Source organism: Brachionichthys hirsutus, chromosome 13 (genome assembly GCF_040956055.1).
Source record: "Brachionichthys hirsutus isolate HB-005 chromosome 13, CSIRO-AGI_Bhir_v1, whole genome shotgun sequence".
Classification (NCBI taxonomy): Eukaryota; Metazoa; Chordata; class Actinopteri; order Lophiiformes; family Brachionichthyidae; genus Brachionichthys; species Brachionichthys hirsutus.
This window is the reverse complement of record NC_090909.1, coordinates 115,106-124,474: the sequence shown is the minus strand read 5'-3', so window position 1 is coordinate 124,474 and position 9,369 is coordinate 115,106.

Below are 9,369 nucleotides of genomic sequence, written 5' to 3'. Positions count from 1 at the left end.
ACTAATCTGGGACTTGACCCAAGGCCCACTGCCACACGTCCTAGAGCTCAGAGCATTGAAACGCCTGCTCTAGAGCTCTGCAGAAACAAATGGACGTCTGCGCTGGACTCAACAGGAAGTAGCAGAGGAAATGGACGTCTGCTCTGGACTCTACAGGAAGTAGCAGAGGAAATGGATGTCTGCTCTGGACTCTACAGGAAGTAGCGGAGGAAATGGACGTCTGCTCTGGACTCTACAGGAAGTAGCGGAGGAAATGGACGTCTGCTCTGGACTCAACAGGAAGTAGCAGAGGAAATGGACGTCTGCTCTGGACTCAACAGGAAGTAGCGGAGGAAATGGACGTCTGCTCTGGACTCAACAGGAAGTAGCGGAGGAAATGGACGTCTGCTCTGGACTCAACAGGAAGTAGCAGAGGAAATGGACGTCTGCTCTGGACTCTACAGGAAGTAGCAGAGGAAATGGATGTCTGCTCTGGACTCTACAGGAAGTAGCGGAGGAAATGGACGTCTGCTCTGGACTCTACAGGAAGTAGCGGAGGAAATGGACGTCTGCTCTGGACTCAACAGGAAGTAGCGGAGGAAATGGATGTCTGCTCTGGACTCAACAGGAAGTAGCGGAGGAAATGGACGTCTGTTCTGGACTCAACAGGAAGTAGCGGAGGAAATGGACATCTGCTCTGGACTCAACAGGAAGTAGCAGAGGAAATGGACGTCTGCTCTGGACTCAACAGGAAGTAGCGGAGGAAATGGACGTCTGCTCTGGACTCTACAGGAAGTAGCGGAGGAAATGGACGTCTGCTTTGGACTCAACAGGAAGTAGCGGGACGTCTGCTCTGGACTCAACAGGAAGTAGCGGGACGTCTGCTCTGGACTCAACAGGTAGTAGCGGAGGAAATGGACGTCTGCTCAGGACACAACAGGAAGTAGCGGAGGAACAAAGGAAATGGTCAACGTGCTGAATATCGGTCTGTAACTATACCGCCACCTGCTGGTGGGGAGAGTCTTGCTTCCTGGGGGGACCATGCTGGAACACATCTTGACTGGTGAATTCACTTGGTTGTGTCTTACTTTTGTTGTGGTGGCCACAGAAGGACAAAGATGAACCCCGTGTGAGACAAAGCTGAACCTCGGATGTGTCGGCGCTCTTCTCCAGCAGGGGGCAGCATCGTCTCTGTTACCGTAAACAGGTGGAGGTGAAGTCTTCAGCTGGGTAGAAGACATCCAGGAACAGACCTCCAGATTTCTGCAGCCTTGACTCAGACCTGCGTTGTGATTGGTCCAGTCTCACCTGTTGCTGATTGGCTGGGCATCGCTCGCTCGCTCTCTCTCTCTCAACCCAGCCGGTCCAGACAGATGTCCGTCCACCATGAGCCTAGGTTCTGTCCAAGGTTTCTGCCTGTTACAGGGAAGTCTTTCCTGACCTCCGTCTCCAAAGTTCTTGTGGGTTATGTTGGGTTCTGTCTTTAGATAACTGGGTCGGGGTATATAAAAGCCCGTCTGCCACCCAGGCTGTCGACTCATGGCCCTGTTCTGTCGCAGGATGCAGAAAGAGTCCGGTGAGTGACGGACCTGGATCCTCTTCGCCTTGAACCGATTGATTTCTGGCTTCAGCTCCGTTTCCTGTTCCAGGTCCGGTTCTCCACAGGAGGCCGTCTGTTCTCAGGTAACGTGATGGATTTGTGATCCAGCCTTGGATGGTGGTTTGGTGATTTTTCAGTGACATTAATGGAGTTAAAGGATTTTAATGATCTCCTACAAGGTTCTGGTTTGGATTTTAGGAGGGCCCAGAGGGAGTCTATTGAAGGGTGGAAGCTGATTGGCTGCAGACACACAGGCTACTTCTTCTGGCGTTTTCTTAAACTGGGTTGTGGGTTCATTCCGGGTCGCTGAAGTAGAAAGCTGTGGCCCCGCCCCCTGCTGCATCTCAGGTTGACGGCACCAACGGGAGGAAGGTCCAGCTGCTCCTGGACTTTTGTTGTGTTGTCATCATCTGACCTTGTGTATCTGCGTTGTTGTATTGGCAGCGTGACTCGTGGTCAGGAAGCTGATTGATCAGCGATCAGCTGTGATCTAGAGTTAGGAATGCAGCATCAGTCGTTGTTGTTGTTGTTCAGGTGTGTTTAGCAGAAAGTGACATTTAATCAAACACATTTTTGTGCTTTTAAAAGTTCTGTTCTCATGATTTAGTCCGTTGGAGCAGAATGATGGTTTTCCTCTTCCTTAGCAGATCCAGCCTCCTGCCGTCTGCATGGCAACCAGGCTCAGCCCCGCCCCCGTGCAGGCTCCTCCTCTAAAGTTTCACAGCAGCATGTTTCTATGCAGACGGTTTATCAGCCAGAATCACACACAGATACGGTCGGTGCTGCGGGTCCGGTGCCCTGTCAGTCAAAGCTGAGGGAAGAGATCTAAAGTAGTCTGGAGCAGAGGAGGGCGTGGCCTATCGCTTATGGTCGTCGACATCTTCTTGAGTTGTTCCTGGGGAGGTCAGGGACCGGAGAGGAGATCACCTCCTCCTCATGATGATCGATATTCAGGTTGATCTGATGTTTAAAACACGAGCCAGCATCACTGATCCATACGAGGCTCCGCCTCCTGCTGCTGACCATTGGTTTGTTTAGGGTTTAATATTTAGCTCTCTCTCTCTCACACACACACACACACACGCCGAGCAGCTGATCAGGAAACTTCAGCTGCAGAACGTCCATCTGTTCTCCTTTGAACCCAGAAGGGGATGGGACCCCGAACAGCAGGTCAGAACCGATGGCATCATCATCGTCACCAGGGATGAAGGCTTCAGGCCGTCGTTGTCGTTGTTGGCGTGCCGATGGCGAAGTCAAACTGGCTGTTCACACGGCAGGAATCAGATGTGAATCTGGTTTGTGCTTGTTGTCATGGCTACAAGAGAAGGTTGTGTACGAGCCGTCATCCTCAAGCGTCCTGTTATTTTGACCGAGACCCAGGCCCGGAAGGCGATGGTTTTATTTTCTGGGGGTCGGAGGTCGTCACGGGAGTCACTGTCTTATCAAACGATCCGAAGTGTGTTTGTGTTTGGAGATAAGCCTGATGACATCATCGTCAGCACGGACGGATCAGGGCGGCTTGAAATGGTTCAGAACCCGGTGTTCATCCCGTATGGATCCCGTCTCGATGGAGGTGGCGAAGCTTCCCATCCCGTGAAACGTTTGTGACGCTAGCTGCTAGCTTGTCAGCTAGCTTGTCAGCTAGCTGCTACCACTGCAGCGGATGACTGGTTGGACTGAGCGCTAGCTTCACACGGGGAGAGTTTCCCCTCACTGGACCTGAAGCAGCGAGGAGCTAACCTGATGTCCTGCTGCTAGAGGACATGTCCTGCTGCTCGGGCCTGAACATAGAGGGGTCCGAAGGTAGAGGGGTCTGAACGTAGAGGGGTCTGAATGTAGAGGGGTCTGAACGTAGAGGGGTCTGAACGTGGAGGGGTCTGAACGTAGAGGGGTCTGAACGTGGAGGGGCCTGAACGTGGAGGGGTCTGAACGTGGAGGGGTCTGGACGTAGAGGGGTCTGAACGTGGATGGGCCTGAACGTGGAGGGGTCTGGACGTGGAGGGGTCTGAACGTAGAGGGGTCTGAACGTAGAGGGGTCTGAACGTAGAGGGGTCTGAACGTGGAGGGGTCTGAACGTAGAGGGGTCTGAACGTGGAGGGGTCTGGACGTGGAGGGGTCTGAACGTGGAGGGGTCTGGACGTAGAGGGGTCTGAACGTAGAGGGGTCTGAACATAGAGGGGTCTGAACATAGAGGGGTCTGAACGTAGAGGGGCCTGAACGTGGAGGGTTCTGGACGTGGAGGGGTCTGAACATGGAGGGGTCTGGACGTAGAGGGGTCTGAACGTGGAGGGGTCTGAACATAGAGGGGTCTGGACGTGGAGGGGTCTGAACGTGGAGGGGTCTGGACGTAGAGCGGTCCCGATCATGATAACTGATGAGGAGCGCTCCTCTCCTCCTCATCCCAACGACTCCTCTCTCCCCATCAGTTGCTCCGGCTAAGGAGGTGAGGCTGGACGCGGGTTCAGGTAAGGTGGTCCTGCTGAGGAGCAGCATGGGAGCAGGTCTACTCCGGAACTCCTCGGCCTCTTCCTCCTCATCCTCCTCCTCATCACCCGTGCCGGTGCTCACCAGCCCCAGATCAGGTGAGGCTAGCCACCGGCTTCTCCTGCAGCCACGCGGGATCCTTCAGAGCTCACCTGAGGAGGCGACTGAGAGGTGAGGAGCAGACGTTCATGTCTTCACTTCCTGTTTAGTGTTGAGGAGGCCAGTGACCACGGAGGAGCTGCAGACACCAGGAGCTCCTTTCACCAGGAAGACCTTCAGGGTACGTGGACAGGAGGAAGAGGTGCTGGCTCCTCCTCCTCCTCCTCCTCACACTCGCTTCTCTCGTTTCCAGGTCATCGGTGATGAGGTGGGTTGGGGGTTTGTGGTGAGGGGGGGGCGGCCCTGTCACATCCAGGCAGTGGAGCCCCGTGGACCGGCTGCTGTTGCTGGGATGAAGGTTGGCATCATGGGAAATGTAGTCGGGGAGGAGAAGATTCCTTGATTGACTTCTCCTCTTCTTCACCTGCAGATTTGTCAGTTTGTGGTTTCTATAAACGGGGCGAATGTTCTGCATCTGGACTTCCGGGCAATCAGCCGCCTGATCCTGACGGGCCCCAGAACTGTGGTGATGGAGGTGATGGAGGGGACGGAGGGGACTGAGGAGAAAGAGGAGACGGAGGTGATGGAGGAGACGGAGGAGACGGAGGGGACGGAGGGGAAAGAGGAGACGGAGGGGACGGAGGGGAAAGAGGAGACGGAGGTGATGGAGGAGACGGAGGAGACGGAGGGGATGGAGGAGACGGAGGGGACGGAGGGGAAAGAGGAGACGGAGGTGATGGAGGGGACGGAGGTGACGGAGGAGACGGAGGAGACGGAGGGGACGGAGGGGAAAGAGGAGACGGAGGTGATGGAGGGGACGGAGGTGATGGAGGGGAAAGAGGAGACGGAGGGGAAAGAGGAGACGGAGGTGATGGAGGAGACGGAGGAGACGGAGGTGATGGAGGAGACGGAGGAGACGGAGGGGACGGAGGAGACGGAGGGGAAAGAGGAGACGGAGGTGATGGAGGAGAAAGAGGGGACGGAGGGGACGGAGGGGAAAGAGGAGACGGAGGAGATGGAGGGGACGGAGGAGACGGAGGGGACGGAGGCCTCGTCTTCTAAGGACAGTAACAACACAACCGGGACAAACACTTTTTACTGTCGGCGCTGAAAGACGACTTAAAGCACCAGGAATCCGACTGCCTTCGTTCTGAGAAAGGGATTCTGGGAGGAGTAGTCCTCAGATCTGAGAACGTTTCAACGTTTCTGCCTCAGGAGCTCCTGTGGCCCCAAAGAGCAGCAAAATAATCTGAAGATTGATCCTGGATTATTAATCCCGTCGTATCAACAACGTAGGACTTTCTTACAGCCAATTTATTTATTTACATTGTTTTCCGTCAGAAATCATCTCCTCCATGTTCCCTTCGTCCAATTAGAACTGGTCTGACTTCATGAGGGCGTGGCAGGCGCTGCCATCTACAGGTGGATGTACGGGGCATGAGGCATATTGACATATTTATCATCCATCTGTGGCTCGTAGTTTATGGTATGAACGCAGTGTGTGTTTAGAAATGCTGCCATAGCACGTTATGAATGCTCATAGCAGGTACGGCATGTTATAAATGCCAATAGCACGTTATGAGTGCTCATAGCACGTTATGAATGCTCATAGCACGTTATGAATGCTAATAGCATGTTATAAATGCCAATAGCATGTTATGAATGCTCATAGCACGTACGGAATGCTAATAGCATGTTATAAATGCCAATAGCACGTTATGAATGCTCATAGCAGGTACCGAATGCTAATAGCATGTTATAAATGCCAATAGCACGTTATGAATGCTCATAGCACGTTATGACTGCTCATAGCACGTTATGAATGCTAATAGCATGTTATAAATGCCAATAGCATGTTATGAATGCTCATAGCACGTACGGAATGCTAATAGCATGTTATAAATGCCAATAGCACATTATGAATGCTCATAGCACGTTATGAATGCTCATAGCACGTACGGAATGCTAATAGCATGTTATAAATGCCAATAGCACGTTATGAATGCTCATAGCACGTACGGAATGCTAATAGCATGTTATAAATGCCAATAGCACGTTAGGAATGCTCATAGCACGTACGGAATGCTAATAGCATGCTATGAATATTTGACACAAATCAGGAACATTTTCTCTCTTAATTCTGAAAGATTTACATTTTTATAAGAGTGTGCATATTAAATTCGTCAGATGCCTCATTCCGTAGCCATGGCAACCAACTGTCACGCTGTTGACGTCGCTCGACGTTTCCTTCATCGGGATGTTTGGACTTTTAATCTTTGTGTGCCACCTCACTGCCCCCCCCCCCCCAGCTGTGTTTACGTTTCCATTCCGTGTCCGTCTATCTGATTACCACAGACGACGTGACGACGTTAGCAGTGATTACATTGTTGTTAGATTTTTAATAAATGCTCAATTCCCATGTGAAAAGACAAACTCTAAATAAAACCAAGTCTGCGCTTCATGATGTGAATCCTGGACCCTGAAAGTCTGACCCGGATCTAATCCTGGACCATGAAAGTCTGACCTGAAAGTAACACTACATGATGGTAACGCTACGCGGCGGTAACGCCACGCGATGGTAACGCTACGCGGTGGTGAAGCTACGCGGTGGTGAAGCTGCGCGGCGGTAATGCAACGCGATAGTGACGCTACGCGGTGGTGAAGCTACGCGATGGTGACGCTACGCGGCGGTAATGCAACGCGATAGTGACGCTACGCGGCGGTAATGCAACGCGATAGTGACGCTACGCGGTGGTGACGCTACGCGATGGTAACGCTACGCGATGGTAACGCTACGCGATGGTGAAGCTACGCAGCGGTAACGCAACGCGATAGTGACGCTACGCGGTGGTGACGCTACGCAGTGGTGACGCTACGCGATGGTGACGCTACGCGATGGTAACGCTACGCGGTGGTGACGCTACGCAGTGGTGACGCTACAGGATGGTGACGCTACACGATGGTGACGCTACACGATGGTGACGCTACACGATAGTGACGCTACGCGGTGGTGACGCTACGCAGTGGTGACGCTACGTGATGGTAACGCTACGCGATAGTAACGCTACGCGGCGGTAACGTTACGCGATGGTAAGGCTACGCGGTGGTGACGCTACGCGGTGGTGACGCTACGCGATAGTAACGCTACGCGATGGTAACGCTACGCGGTGGTGACGCTACGCAGTGGTGACGCTACGCGATGGTGACGCTACGCGATGGTAACGCTACGCGGTGGTGACGCTACGCGATAGTAACGCTACGCGGTGGTGACGCTACGCAGTGGTGACGCTACGCGATAATGACGCTACGCGGTGGTGACGCTATGCAGTGGTGACGCTACGCTAGATTTTTAATAAATGCTCAATTCCCATGTGAAAAGACAAACTCTAAATAAAACCAAGTCTGCGCTTCATGATGTGAATCCTGGACCCTGAAAGTCTGACCCGGATCTAATCCTGGACCATGAAAGTCTGACCTGAAAGTAACACTACATGATGGTAACGCTACGCGGCGGTAACGCCACGCGATGGTAACGCTACGCGGTGGTGAAGCTACGCGGTGGTGAAGCTGCGCGGCGGTAATGCAACGCGATAGTGACGCTACGCGGTGGTGAAGCTACGCGATGGTGACGCTACGCGGCGGTAATGCAACGCGATAGTGACGCTACGCGGTGGTGACGCTACGCAATGGTAACGCTACGCGATGGTAACGCTACGCGATGGTGAAGCTACGCAGCGGTAACGCAACGCGATAGTGACGCTACGCGGTGGTGACGCTACGCAGTGGTGACGCTACGCGATGGTGACGCTACGCGATGGTAACGCTACGCGGTGGTGACGCTACGCAGTGGTGACGCTACGCGATGGTGACGCTACGCGATGGTGACGCTACGCGGTGGTGACGCTACGCGATGGGAACGCTACGCGATGGGAACGCTACGCGATAGTAACACTACGCGGCGGTAATGCAACGCGATAGTGACGCTACGCGATGGTAACGCTACGCGATGGTAATGCTACGCGATGGTGACGCTACACGATGGTGACGCTACACGATAGTGACGCTACGCGGTGGTGACGCTACGCAGTGGTGACGCTACGTGATGGTAACGCTACGCGATAGTAACGCTACGCGGCGGTAACGTTACGCGATGGTAAGGCTACGCGGTGGTGACGCTACGCGATAGTAACGCTACGCGATGGTAATGCTACGCGGTGGTGACGCTACGCAGTGGTGACGCTACGCGATGGTGACGCTACGCGATGGTAACGCTACGCGGTGGTGACGCTACGCGATAGTAACGCTACGCGGTGGTGACGCTACGCAGTGGTGACGCTACGCGATAATGACGCTACGCGGTGGTGACGCTATGCAGTGGTGACGCTACGCGGTGGTGACGCTACGCAGTGGTGACGCTACGCGATGGTACCACTACGCGGCGGTAACGCTACGCAGTGGTGACGCTACGCGATGGTACCACTACGCGGCGGTAACGCTACGCAGTGGTGACGCTACGCGATAGTAATGCTACGCGATAGTAATGCTACGCGACGCTTGCAGGTGCAGGCACAGACAGGAGGCCTATTATGGTCTGTCCCGGAGGTGATTGAGAGCTGCCGTGGCCTTGTGTAACCTGCGGAGGAGGTTGTCGGTTCAACCGCTGCATATTTCCACCTTCCTCGCTTTTTACACGGGCCCACCTGCGGGACACGCCCGCGTTGGAGGGGGGGGGGGGACAGGAATGAATAGCTGCAGGTCTGGACGGCGGATCAACGGGAAACAGCCTTCAGTCCGGGACAAGTCTCAACGAAGACGTCCTCCGGCAGCGGCGGCAAGACGACACACACCGGAAGTACGGCTGCGCTGTAGCCAAAGTAAAAGACGCGGGTCCCGCGAAATATGTACCTGTCTGTCTGTCTGTCTGTCTGTCGACTTCAAAAACACACCGATTTAGTTTAAGACAAAGTATTTCCTACTTTTCAAATATTTTAACCTGGTAAAAAGCGCTGCGGTCGTCCGTGCTTTTATTGTGAAAGGACTGGCCGCGCGGTGGAGTTGAACTTCGGTTCCGGTCGGCTCAGAGTGATCCGAGACTCTGAGGACGGGACAGCCGCGGAGCCGAGTGATCTGAGCAGGTAGAGTTTACGCTCACTCTAGTGACGTCATTGATTGTTATTTACCTGATTTTAGATTGGAGCGTCTCCCCT